The 13227-nt window shown below is 42.6% G+C and overlaps 1 long non-coding RNA gene across 3 annotated transcripts; it reads right to left on the bottom strand.

Annotated features, from left to right (window-relative positions):
- Positions 1 to 10232: 10232 nt before the first annotated feature.
- LOC130378366 (uncharacterized) lies at positions 10233 to 12980 on the bottom strand. 3 transcript variants are annotated; one of them, XR_008894668.1, is made up of 6 exons: positions 12860 to 12980; positions 12127 to 12184; positions 11805 to 11855; positions 11377 to 11438; positions 11210 to 11290; positions 10233 to 10995 (listed from the first exon to the last, which is right to left on the bottom strand). It is a non-coding gene; the product is annotated as an uncharacterized LOC130378366 (long non-coding RNA). The 3 variants fall into 3 exon arrangements; XR_008894666.1 differs by having other exon boundaries at positions 11210 to 11438; XR_008894667.1 differs by lacking the exon at positions 11377 to 11438 and having other exon boundaries at positions 10234 to 10995.
- Positions 12981 to 13227: the final 247 nt, after the last annotated feature.

The raw sequence follows: 13227 nt of genomic DNA, 5'->3' as shown, positions 1-13227 counted from the left end.
TGGTCGTGGGTCCGGATAGGACCGTCAAGACCGCAGTCCGCCGTTTGGAGATGCCTGCTATATAGTATGTCAAACGTCCCACCAATATTTATACCACTTGCTTACTCTCTATATTTCATTCATGGTTTTACATTTATAATTTTATTTTACTTTACATTTAATTCTTCATTGTTCAGGCATTACAGAACTTGCATGGTCATAAATAAAAAATACGAACTGCAGTTTAATTTCTTTGTTTGTTCTTAAATTGACGTAGAATGGAGCAAAGACTCCTGGGATTGGGAAATGCGTTTATCCAATAAACAGATGGAGGTCAAGTCTATTTTCGAAAAAATGTAGGGGGATATATGAGTCGAATGGTATGACCCAAGATACGTCAGAGAGAGAAAGCGCGTATATTCGACGGTACCGCCTTGTCATTGATTTACCCAGGTGCCATTCCAACACCATTGCTACCTCTCATTGGCTGAATCTTTGAGGAAGTTGTAGACTCAATCAATATAAGTCGCGGGGAGACGGAGATCTGTTCGTTTGTATATTTTATTTACGTGACCATATGTTTGGTTGATGTTAAAAAAAAAGAATCAAAGAACCAGTTCTTCTTGTTTTGGGGAACCAGTTCTTGTCGTTCACGTTCGGGATTCGTTCGTTGTAACGAATCAGTCGCGACCGACACATTCCTAGTATATGCCAATGTTGTTATCAATAAAAAATCTTTTGCACAAGGCAAGCCGATGCACTTCACCATGTTGATAAGAGAATTAAAATGAGAAGAATTATGGGCCAAAAAAATCAAGGGATATTTAGCATAGAAAAATAATTTGTGATTAATCGTGAGTTAACTATGACATTAATGCGATTAATCACGATTAAATATTTTAATCGCTTGACAGCTCTAATATATATATATATATATATATATATATATATATGAGTGTTCCCCCAACTAATGGTCTGGCCCATACGGCCTTGATTGGTCCACTTCATTTCCCTATTTAAGGGCTGGCTCATTTGGTGTTTGGGGGCTGAAGGTGGTGCTGGCTTGATGGGAGGTCAGTACAAGAGAGAAAATAAAGATTCACTTTTCTTGTCCTGAGACAATTGCCCTAGTTTTTGACCACACTCTCTGAATCTGGTTGGCCGTATCTCAGATACGTGGGGCGACCACGCCGGTCCCTCACAACATGTATTTGCCATTGGGAATGGAGAGTCATCCAGGAACTCTATTCTTAGTGATGGTTCCAATTCAGATGGGGGAAGTGAATTCAGTCCAGTTGCGAACATCAAAACTTCCTCCACAGACACGGCAGCCTCACCTCCTGCAAAGAAAAAATGTTCAGCACCATGGCAATGTGTTTTCTCAACTAGTTATGAAAAATATGAGTGATTTACAAACCTTCACAGTCAAGGAGTTAGTCCGCCCAGTAGCTGACCCGGATGGGTCAAAAGCAGAGAAAGAATTTCCCCCTAAAAAGGGATGAATAAAGGACTTGACTAGCTCAAAGTGTTACTTTATTTAAGTCTCCTGTTGCTCCGTGGTGGACTGAGGTCAGGTTTGAAGAGTCTCTCAGGTTCCAGAGCAGGTTCGCCTGGCCCAGATCATGGGATCTGGGCCAGGCGCAGAACCCCACACCGTCCACCGTCTCTACGTTGCCGCCGAAGGGGTGACCTCAATAAAAGAGAACATGACATTATCTTGAGAGTGCGAGAGCGAAGCGGAGACAATTGTAGGATGATGGAGGAAGAAGAGAGCAAGAGAGTGTTCCTCTGGGAACTAGTTCAATGCAGACACTGCTTCTCTCTAACACCGTTATGTGCATACTGTGTGGAAATAGGATTACTTACTGCTATACCTTGTGGAAATAGGAGTTTGGACATGCATGTTATTCTATCGCACACGCACACACACACACACACACACACACACACACACACACATGGCCAAAAAAACCACTGATTGTCAATGACAGAGATGATTTATAAATAACACAAGAAGCCATGTGCATTCCAGTGCAATCACCAGAGATGAAGCAAACTGGTTTCAGAGAACAACACCAGCAGTGGTCCGACCTGCCAGTTCCCCCGCCGTCTCTCCCTGACTCCTGGTCACGGGTCCCCTCCTCGTCTGGGAGCACAGCATCATGCTCCTTAAATTCATACGACATCACGTCAGGGACAACATGTGCAGGCACTGACTTACTCCTACATTTGAGCTTTTGTTGAGGGCCCTCCAGGACTCCAGCCCCTCCCCAAGCCAACACCCCCTTCTAGGGCTTGAAGGGGGAAAAGAGTGCAGGGACACTCTCCCTAGTCCTACGAGGGTAAAAGAACAAACATTGATTATGCAACGCAGAAATCCATGAAATCATTGCTACCATCCCTGAGATTTACTGTACACCAAACAAAACCTAAATAGTGTCAAGATGAAAGGCTTTTAACACTAGAAACGCCAGGCCATTTTTACTTACTACTAGCGCCACAAGAGGGGACAAATGACCCCTAAGTAATTTGAATGAGAGGCTGTGCATTTGCACATAATGATCACTATGTGGCGCCAATGAGCTATTACCGCGCGAGCGCCACATGTGTGTGTTTGTCACAAGCCTAGTCCTCACGATTTTGTCATAAATGTACATATATGAAGTACAAACAGCCTATATTTTCACTAAGGGTTTAAGATTAAATGATGCAAATAAAGTAATTCAATTAATTGAGATATGCCTATATTGTTATCGTGGATATTTTATTAATAACACTCCATTCCTTTATCCTTATGAACCAGCAGTTGGCTGAGTGGGTTAATATCTGCCCTTCAATTTGGGCGACCCGAGTTCACGTCCTGGGCACGTCATATAATTCTTGCCGTTGGCTTATTTCTGTAATTTCCTTTATATCAGAGATATTAGGCTTAACAATTTACTTTTAATGTAATAAATATGTCTTACAGTATCCCTATAACCCAAATATACCTCGCAAAAACTCACGGTAAAGTTAATGTTACTGATGAGCCTTTGTTACAAAGACACTGCATGGGAAATTGCAGCCACATAAATTCCATTCAGGTGAGTTTCGCGGCAGGCAGCCAAGAAACTCACCACTGACCACTTCTGTTGAGGAAAAAATACTATGGTCAGTCAATTTAGAATATTCAAAGAAATGGAAAATAAATGACATGATAAGTATTTTTTTATTTCTCCAGTATTCCTTCCTTAAACACTGATTCGGTGGGGATTGAACCCCGGACGAACGGGTGTTAGAATAACTTGCGTCTCTCTCGTAGATCGCACCATCTTTCAATGTCTTCGTTTAATACAACTGCATCACCTTCTCTCTCACATTTCACTTCATCAAGTTAGAAGTTAACTGCTCATGATCATATCGCTGCGTTATCTCTGTGGCATATCCATGTAGCTTACTAATGAATAAAATGCATACAAAAACGTTGACATATGACCCACTATGTTCTGCTCCATATGCCCATTGTTGACATCGTCCCAGCCAAAGAGTATTGGTATTAATACGTCATTCATTGTCCAAAATAATCCATAATAATTCAAATCGGGTTTTGTTGTGGGTACAAAATTAATCTTGAAGAAAACTCGTCCTAAGCGTCCCCGGCGAAATTATCGTCTATGATTTGATGACTGATTTCAACGATCAATGATGGTAACCCACCACAAACTGTTCACAAGAAGTCACAAATATATCGTACTTAACTTTGCCCTTTTCAGATAAAGATTATTGGTGGCAAAGTGCCTCACTTTAGCGTCCTTCACCCATCCAGCCACAGTATATTGGTAGGCATCAGTGCTCTTGAACGCTTTCAAGATATCTCCCCTGTATGGGGAGGGGTTGTGGACTAAATAAATATGTCATGAAGATTGATTTGAGGCAAGCATACTAATGGACTAAAAAAAAACTAGGGATAACAAATATGGATCGGAGCCTAAAATCGATAATATCTCTGTCTCTCTCTAACATTCAGATGAGCGGTGTGGGCGGTCATACTTGGCGAGATTGGTCGTGCAAATGGCGGCGTTCCAGAAAAACGTGACGTAGATGAACCATATGAATACTTTTCCCTGGATTTTGAATGTTACAAACGTGCAAAAACATAATTATATATTTATGTGGCATTCAGTGCAATGCTGTTTGTCCCTATAATAGGGAACAGTGCAATGAGTTTGTCCCAATAATAGTAAAAAAATAATACAAAACATGAGGATAACTCTACAATCAAACCATGCAATCCGAAGGCTCTTCTTCACCACTCCCCTTCTCACTTCCACAAATGCAAAGCGAATAGAAGTGAGTAGGGGATTGAGGGCGTAGCTAACTAGTTTGTGAACGACCCAGAGAAACGCAACGCAAATTCGATGTGAACATGTTTCAGGCTTTAATAAAATCCCGGACAATTTTGAAATTCCGCCCGGACACATTTTTAGGTCTCAAAAAGAAGACATGTCGGAACGTCTGGTCACCCTACTGTACGGGGGAACCCACTTGAATCCTACCTGTTGTACTGTTATAAAAAAATAGCGGCTGGTGGGCGTTATACTATTAAATGCAAATTGTTGATAAGTAAGTACCCTAGCATAGACAATAGACACTGTGGGTGTGGCTGTTATTATAATTGCATTCCCTGAGATACAAAGAGCTATAAATTAGTAGAGCAGTCTGTGTCTCTGGAATGCATCTTTTTTTTTTACAATGCATCCTGGAGGCAGAGGCATACGGAGGCACTGGACGCCAGAGCAATTATTGGCCGAGGTACAGAGTATTTCAGAGGGGGAATCTGATGGAGAAGCAGAGGAACTGGCATGCGAGCTAGAGAGTGATGATGAGAGAGCTGATGATGGAAGTGGCGCTGTTATAGAATCTGATTCAGGTTCAGAATCAGAACCTGAGGCGACCACATCCATGGAAGAGACATCACCATCCATGCAAGAGAAAGCACGAGATGGTACCATACGGATTGAACAACCCCCTGGCCGTTCGAGAGGCAGAGCAACAGAGGCCAATGTCATGAGAGAACCTCCAGGGCCCACCCCTCGCGCCAAGGAAAATATCACAGATCCACTGAGCAGTTTACTGTGTTTGCTTGACACGGAAATGTGGGAACAGATTCTAAAGTATACTCAGGCCGAAGCTGACCGAAACAATGCTGATATGTTCAATGCGACAATGGACCAACTAAAAGCATTTGTTGGTCTTGTTTATTGTAGAGGTATTGCCGGCGGGAAAAGCCAGAAACTGGAGGACTTCTGGTTTGCTGAAATGGGAAATCCTGTTTTCAAGGAAACAATGTCTCGCCAGAATTTCAGAGATATCATGTGCTATCTGCGCTTTGATGACAAGAGCACGAGGGCTGCCCGCCTTCTGGAGGACACATTTTCCATGATATCAGAGACATTTGATCGATTTGTGAAAAACAGCACTGCTTCTTACACGCCTGGGGAGAACATAACAGTTGGTGAACAATTGTTCCCCACCAAGGCGCGCTGTCGTTTCACACAGTACATGGCAAATAAATTGGATAAATGTGGCATAAAATTCTGGGTAGCCGCTGATGTTGAAACCAAATACATGTTGAATGCCCATCCCTATCTAGGGAAAGACAACAGTAGGCCATCTGGACAGCACATATCAGACAATGTTGTGATTCGTCTGATGGAGCCATTCCTGGAGAAAGGAAGAAATGTAACGACAGACAATTACTTTACCTCGTTACCACTGGCAAACACTCTTTTGGCGCACAAAACCACCATTGTTGGCACAATGAATAGAATCAGACGAGAGATGCCCCCGTGAACAAAGGCACAGATGGAAAGATTCTCCTCCAAGGTGCTGAGGGCTGGGGAAGCCACACTCACCATTTACCAGGGAAAACCACGCAAAATCGTCAGCCTCCTCAGCACAATGCACCAGACAGTTTCAACTGACAATGGCCCCAAGAAAATGCCCGAAACTGTTTCCCACTACAACAGCACTAAATATGGCGTTGATGTTATGGACCAGATGGCACGCTTGTATTCAGTAAAGGGAGGGACCAGGCGTTGACTGTAGCTGTGTTCTACAACATCCTAGACCTGGCTGCAATCAATGCACACATTCTGTACAAACAGTGCATGGACGTCAACATGACCAGAAAGATATTTATTCTGGAGCTTGTGAAACAGCTGTGTGCGCCTCAGAGAATGGCCAGGACTGTGTCATCAGTGGCAGCACCAGTGGCACGTAGGCCACTTCTGATTGAAACTCCTTCCCCACCTACCAAAAGGAAAAAGTGTCAAGTCGCCAGATGTAGTGGGAACAAAACTAGTGACGTCTGTGAGTCATGTAGGCGACTTGTCTGTGGGAAATGCAGTGAGCCTGCTAAAATAATCTGCTGTGAATGTTGATTAGACTTTGCTGAAACCGAAAGATAAAAAAAAGACTGCTGTCCCTAAAGACATTTATTTTTCATCCAGTTCCTAGTTCATTCAAAGTCAGCCGTATTTTTTTGTTTTCTTTATTTACTGACTTACTGAATGTCAATGTACTCTATACTCTAATAAACTCTAATACACTCATTTAAAACCCAAGTCATTTGGTTATTTGCAGTGTTGGGCAGTAACGCATTACAAAAGTAATGAGTAATAAATAATGCATTTCACACACACACACACACACACACACACACACACACACACACACACACACACACACACACACACACACACACACACACACACACACACACACACGTTGTCTCACTCATTGTTTAACAAAAAAAAATACTATTTCATTCATCCAAGCGTAATGATTTGCTATTCTTTAATATATTTGATACTTTGTGTATGGCTTAGTCTTAAAAGTATCATGTTTGTGTGGTCACCTCCTGCCTCATGAGAAGAAGTTGCCTGGGAACTGAATACTAAATGGTCTGTTTTCACTGCTTTCTCAGGCCCCGTTCACACGAAGCCGATTTCATGGCGAAACCGCAAAGGTCTTGTACGGTTCGGCCTTCCGTACACACGAAGCCGGCGAATCTGCTGACCGAAACCGCAAACTTCTGAAACCACCCTCGGAGGTGGTTTCAAATCTACCCGGTTTCGTTTTGGATTCGTGTGTACGCCTGAAACCGACTGAAACCGCAAACCAAGACGTCATCGCCCCACCCCTCGACCTCCTAGCCAATGGCTCTTAAGCCCGCGGAGTCTCAGAAATCACATGCGAGCATGCGCATAAGGGCAGCCTTTATGCGCATGCTCGCCTCTTCTTCTTATTTCATTTCTTCTGGATTTCTGTACCAGAAGCAGCGCCCCTTATGGGCCTGGAATGTGTACTACAGCAGTTTCTACAGATCTACCCGGTTTCGCTTGGCTTCGTCTTTACGGAGATACTTCTAAACCGGATAGATCGAAACCGTAACGGTTTCGCCCGTTTCGGCTTCGTGTGAACGGGGCCTCAATCGCTCTCTCTCTGCCACACCTCCCCTCCCCCAGCCAGTACATCTGCATTTGAATAGATAAGTAAGGCCACAAAGCCGATTTCACGCCATCTGGCCGTGGCTGTTGGCCTTTTTCATACCTAACCGTGCTCAACTGGCCCCTATTGTTCTCTGGCCTGTATTCACACTAGGCAATCGCAACTGTGGCCTGGCAACGGTAGGCTCTTGTACATACCACACAAACATGATACTTTTAAGACTAAGCCATACACAAATTATGAAATATATTAAAGAATAACAAATCATTATGCTTGGATGAATGAAATAGGATTTTTTTTGTCATCACGTCGTAATACGTCACCATCAAGCGTCCGCTTAGTAGAACAACACAGACAACACAGTTGACACGTTACTGACTTTGTTGTTTATTTGGAGCAGCACATTTTTATATTTCCGCGTGTGAGCTAGAACCCCAATTTACCCTCCCGGACCCTGCACACACTGGTGGTTTATTGGGTTTCATTCTGTTGTAAATGCGACGGCTTCGCTGTTCCAGGGGTGGATCTCCACAGAGATAACGCAGCGATATGATCATGAGCAGTTGACTTCTAACTTGATAAAGTGAAATGTGAGAGAAGGTGATGCAGTTGTATTAAACAAAGACGTTGAAAGATGTTGCGATCTACGAGAGAGACGCAAATTATTCTAAAACCCGTTCGTCCGGGGTTCAATCCCCACCGAATCAGGGCTTTAGGAAGGAATACTGGAGAAATAAAAAAAAACTTTTCAAGTCATTTATTTTCCATTTCTTTGAATATTCTAAATTGACTGACCATAGTATTTTTTCTCAACAGAAGTGGTCAGTGGTCAGTGGTGAGTTTCTTGGCTGCCTGCCTCGAAACTCACCTGAATGGAATTTATGTGGCTGCAATTTCCCATGCAGTGACTTTGTCATTGTGACAAAGGCTTATCAGTAACATTAATATTAACATTAACTTTACCATGAGTTTTTGCAAAGTATATTTGGGTTATAGGGATATTGTAAGACATATTTATTACATAAAAAGTAAATTGTTAGGCCTAATTTCTCTGATATAAAGGAAATTACAAAAATAAGTCAACGGCAAGAATTAAATTACGTACCCAGGACGCGAACTCTGGTCTCCCGTATTGCAGGGCAGATTCTAAACCACTCAGCCAACAGCAACGACGCAATCGACCCGCACTACTCTCGCGGTCGACCAGTCGATCGTGGTCGACATATTGGCCACCTCTGTCTGTCCGTCCGTCTGTCTGTCTGTCTGCCTGTCTGTGTATATCTACCTATAGATATCAATCTTATTCACATCAGAATGTCCCCTTGCGACCTCTGCTGTCAAAGAAAGAGCATTAAATCCTTGGAAAAAGAACAATAACATAGGAACACATAAAAAAATGCTTTATAATACCTTTCCCGGTCTGAATTTTTTTTTTTATGAACACAGGGTGGTACAACAGACATATTTAGGAAAAGTCAAGAAAGTAGGGATTTGGAACGTGATCGAGTGCAAAGATATATATATTTTTAACTCACGGGTCATTTGACCCCTTCGACGGCTGTTCTAGTGTTAAGCCCTTGTCTTTCCTTTGTTCCTTGTCGGATCATTGTAGTTTGTGGTGAGTTCTGTCCTGTGTGTTCCTGTGTTCCCTGTGTTACCTTGCCTTTTTGAGTTAATAAATTATCCTTTTACCTGAACTGTCTGCGTTTGGGTCCTACCTGCCTGCCTGCCACCCGCTAACCGTGACACAGCATCTGCCTCATCAGAAGAAGTTGCCTGGAAACTAAATGCTAAATTGACTGTTGCTACTCTGCTTTCTCAATCGCCCTCTGACCACGGGTACGTGAATCGGAATTACAAGCCAAATCAAGAAAATTCAATAGTTCAGTTGCACCAAAATGAACATCTTGAATCGTCTTTGATTTCAGAACAGATGTAGCAAGGTTAAGTCACTCAAGTCAGTAGCCTAGTGCTACCCATGCTAACACGAACGTGAAGCTTTCACTCAAACTTAACGTATCTAAGTAGCTTGCAGTTGTCACCCAACCACTCCAAATGTAAAACTGACGTTTACAAATATGCAACAATGGTCAGAAAAGTACTTGTGTTTTTTAATTTATATTTACCATTCAATATTGCAATCGCTGCGGTCAGTCCCATTGAAGAACACAGCAGCGTGGCTTGGAACTATACAGGCTTACATGAACCACGTGACCACCCTGCCGGCGAGATCAGAGAGTGTCGCAACTCTTCTCTCTCTATGGCTCTGGCAGCATCTTTAGACAGATGAGGAAGCCGGAGCCATTCAATATCATCCGACTGCAGACACAAATGGGCGTTCCCGTGTCGTGGGCGTTCTCGTTCACGCAGACTAAAACGCCCCCCCTGCGTTCTCGTGTGGTGGGCGTTTTCGTCTACGCAGGCTGGAACGCCCCGTTCTTCTTCGTCGATCTAGTAGCATTGGCAGCATAGAACTGACGTTAGCGCCCCCTTCTTTTTCGATCTCGTAATACGGGTACGTTAGCCAGCTGGGCCTACAGAATGTTGGCTTACATTTATGTGTCGGATCTCGGCCCAAACTTTGCATCAAACTTGATGCAACACGATCATTACAGGGAGGCTCCATGATCTAATGGTCATTATCTTCTGGGTTAGTATAGGTAGGGTATTAGGTATAAGTGAGATGTTTGATATAGTTGTTTAAGAATATGCCCAAATTAAATAATTAATAGATTAAAATAACACTTGGGACATTATGCAGTTCAAATCTAGTTACCAGACACTATGAAGGCTCAAACAGTAGGCCATTTGACTCCAAGTGTTCACTTACTTTTCCCACTGAATGTTTTCAATAAAGACAAAATACAGTAATTGCTCTGTAACAATTAACCTTACAACATACATCGTAGGCACAAATGTATGTTATATACATCGTATAGCATTTGTCACAAAAACAAAAAAGAAAGGAGTAATAAAATACCAGCATTTCTGGGCAGATACATTTACTACAGTAGTATGTACATTTACAAATGAAAGGGATTGCAAAAATGACGTCCCAAATAAAACGAAAAAGGAGTAATAAAAGAACATTATGCTAGGCAGACATCTTTTATGACAAACCTGCCATATGCAACGTGCCTCAGTACCAGGGGTGCGCTTGGCCAATTCTTCTTTTTTGAGAAGCCTTTGAGGCGTAGCGCAAGGCCACTGACACAGCCTGCATTGTTGTAAATCTTTCTAACCGTTATGTAGATGAGATTGTCTTTATTAAGCTTAATGTCCCCTGCCAAACTGTCATTTATATATATGGAATGATGGAGAGGCTTGATTAGTTCTCGGAATGTGTTTGAAACCCTGTTGAACACGCCAAGCATCGCCATGTACAGTCTCAGCGTCTCTTGTACAATTTACTGAAGGACTTAGGTTGGTAAGAATGGCCTGTCCTCTGTTGTGCCAGATTGGAGCGTGTGGCTGAGATGGGGAGATGGAGAGGGTGAGCTTGGTGTGCCAGCTAGTCCTGCAGGGCTAGAGAGAGCGAGAGAGCCGAAAAAGAGTGAAGTAGAGCGAGAGAGAGGGAGAGAAACAGGGATTATAATCAACCTTCAATTCAATCACACAAGCCCAGACCAACACAACCCACACCATTAAACAAAAAGGCAATCACTGATCGATCAAAAGTCTGAGAAAGAGCAAGAGAGAATATACGTAAATAGAAAAGTATTGACATAGTATGCAATACCTTTCACTGCTTAGTGATTGGAAGGTGTAACTGAGATGGGGAGATGGAGAGGGTGAGAAGGAGCCAGCTAGTTCTGCAGGGCTAGAGACAGAGAGACAAGTGTATTGGCTACGATCTTCGTGAGCACCAAAAATAAGTAAATAGCAACATGGACACAGTATATAAACCTTTCAAGCATAAAGGTCTCACAGCTGTCCAACCACCACCTCCTGATAGAGAGCATGTCCCCCTGAAAAGTAAAGTTATGCTTTAAATGACTTCATAGCCTAATACAAATCCATGTTACAGTACTGTTTAGCAGTGTCAATTATTGTGAAGATGTAGCCATCTCCTCCCGTAAGTGCAGTACCTGAAGACAAAGAATGTGTATGACCTATGATGCATGTTAATTGTAGCCTCCAGTAAGGATGACTAAATTATTAAAAGCCTTATATTTCATGCTACACATCTGATTGAGATTAGAAAGAAGTCACCTGACTGAAATCATATTGCTTTTGAGGGTAGAATACATTGCGTACTGAAATTAACATACAAATGAGTTAGTAGTTTTGCAAACTAGTCATCAGTCATCATTTCTGAAAATAATGCATCTCACCATCAGCATAAACACCCCACAGCTGTTGCTCTGATACTGGTGAGGTGCGTCCTGTGGTGGTTAAAGGGGAATGTGATTTGTCAATGATTCTTATTAGTATATAATGCCTATAAACTATAAAGTGATATCCACCCTCATTTTGTAGCTACATACAAAAAGTGCACAATGCACTTTGAACAAGCATTTAGCAGCAACCAGGGCCCATCAGCGTCACATAGGAACACTTCATTAAATCATAATAAACAATCTAGAGGCCTGCCTGTCTACCAGTGAATGCTACTCTACGAGATGCAATGAATTGTGCGCCAGCCACACGTTTTACCTCGTCAGCCAAGTAAAGTCCCTTCCATGGTCCATTGGACAAAGCATGTGCCAGGGTACTGAAAAGGTTTGGAAGACGTGTAAGTTGCAATTCATATGCATCATCATCAACACGCATTCAGTACACACTAAGCTTCGATTTCACCCAAGGGTGAATTAAAAGTACATGTTTTCCTAAACGTTGGTCATCAACGAGGTAATAAAGTAGTGACTAAGGGCACATCTGTCATCTGTTTTTCAGAGTGCTAACGATCTTTATTCATTCGTTGCGCCGCGACCGAACTGACAGAATTCTCTGATCTGCCATGCATGTAAACATACTAGTTAGTTTAGACGTACTAGTACGTTTACATGCACAGTTTAATCCGATGCGTGTGTTACCACAACGAAGCAGAGTGGCCGCGATTTCATGCCTCTTACCGTGCCAGCTGACACCTTAACATCCAACTTAACAATGTACTTTGGTAATGTTAACCTCACAGTAAAATAATCGGCAAAGCCTTCGCTGCAAACTTTACCCTCTACCTACAAACCGTCTTAAACGTTGCTGATTTCTGGCTATTATATGCTACGTTTATGGACGAGATAGCATAGCATTCGCTGCTACCGAACCATGCTTGTCACGAGTATTTACATCGGATTCGAATTCGGATACAACGATACCACAGCTTATCTGTGATTTAAATGAGAATACTTCACAGCCAATGTTGTCAAATAAACAATATCATACTTACTGACATAATCTCTCATCATAACCCTTTCGTTTTTCTGGAAAGTTACTACGAGGTAAAACCGCCAAAAAAGGAAGGGTAGCATACCCAGCATGCCTTGCGAAACTCACTCACCTCTTCTTGATTGATCGATGAAACCAAAGGATGAAACGCTACAGGAACGCCTGATGGGCGTTTCTGTGTCATGACGGAAACGCCCGATGGGCGTTTTTGTGTCATGACGGGAACGCCCAAGCCTGCAGCTGGACCCTTCTCTTTGGTTCTGGCGTCTCTTGGTAAACCACTCATACTTAAATACTATTTTACTGAGTACATTGCTATACATACAGACACAGGTGGTGCTGCTGTACACATCACTGCTTCTTTTGTGT

Source organism: Gadus chalcogrammus, unplaced genomic scaffold, assembly GCF_026213295.1.
Source record: "Gadus chalcogrammus isolate NIFS_2021 unplaced genomic scaffold, NIFS_Gcha_1.0 GACHA073, whole genome shotgun sequence".
Classification (NCBI taxonomy): Eukaryota; Metazoa; Chordata; class Actinopteri; order Gadiformes; family Gadidae; genus Gadus; species Gadus chalcogrammus.
The sequence above is the reverse complement of the archived record's forward strand: the minus strand, read 5'-3'. Positions and strand labels throughout refer to the sequence as shown.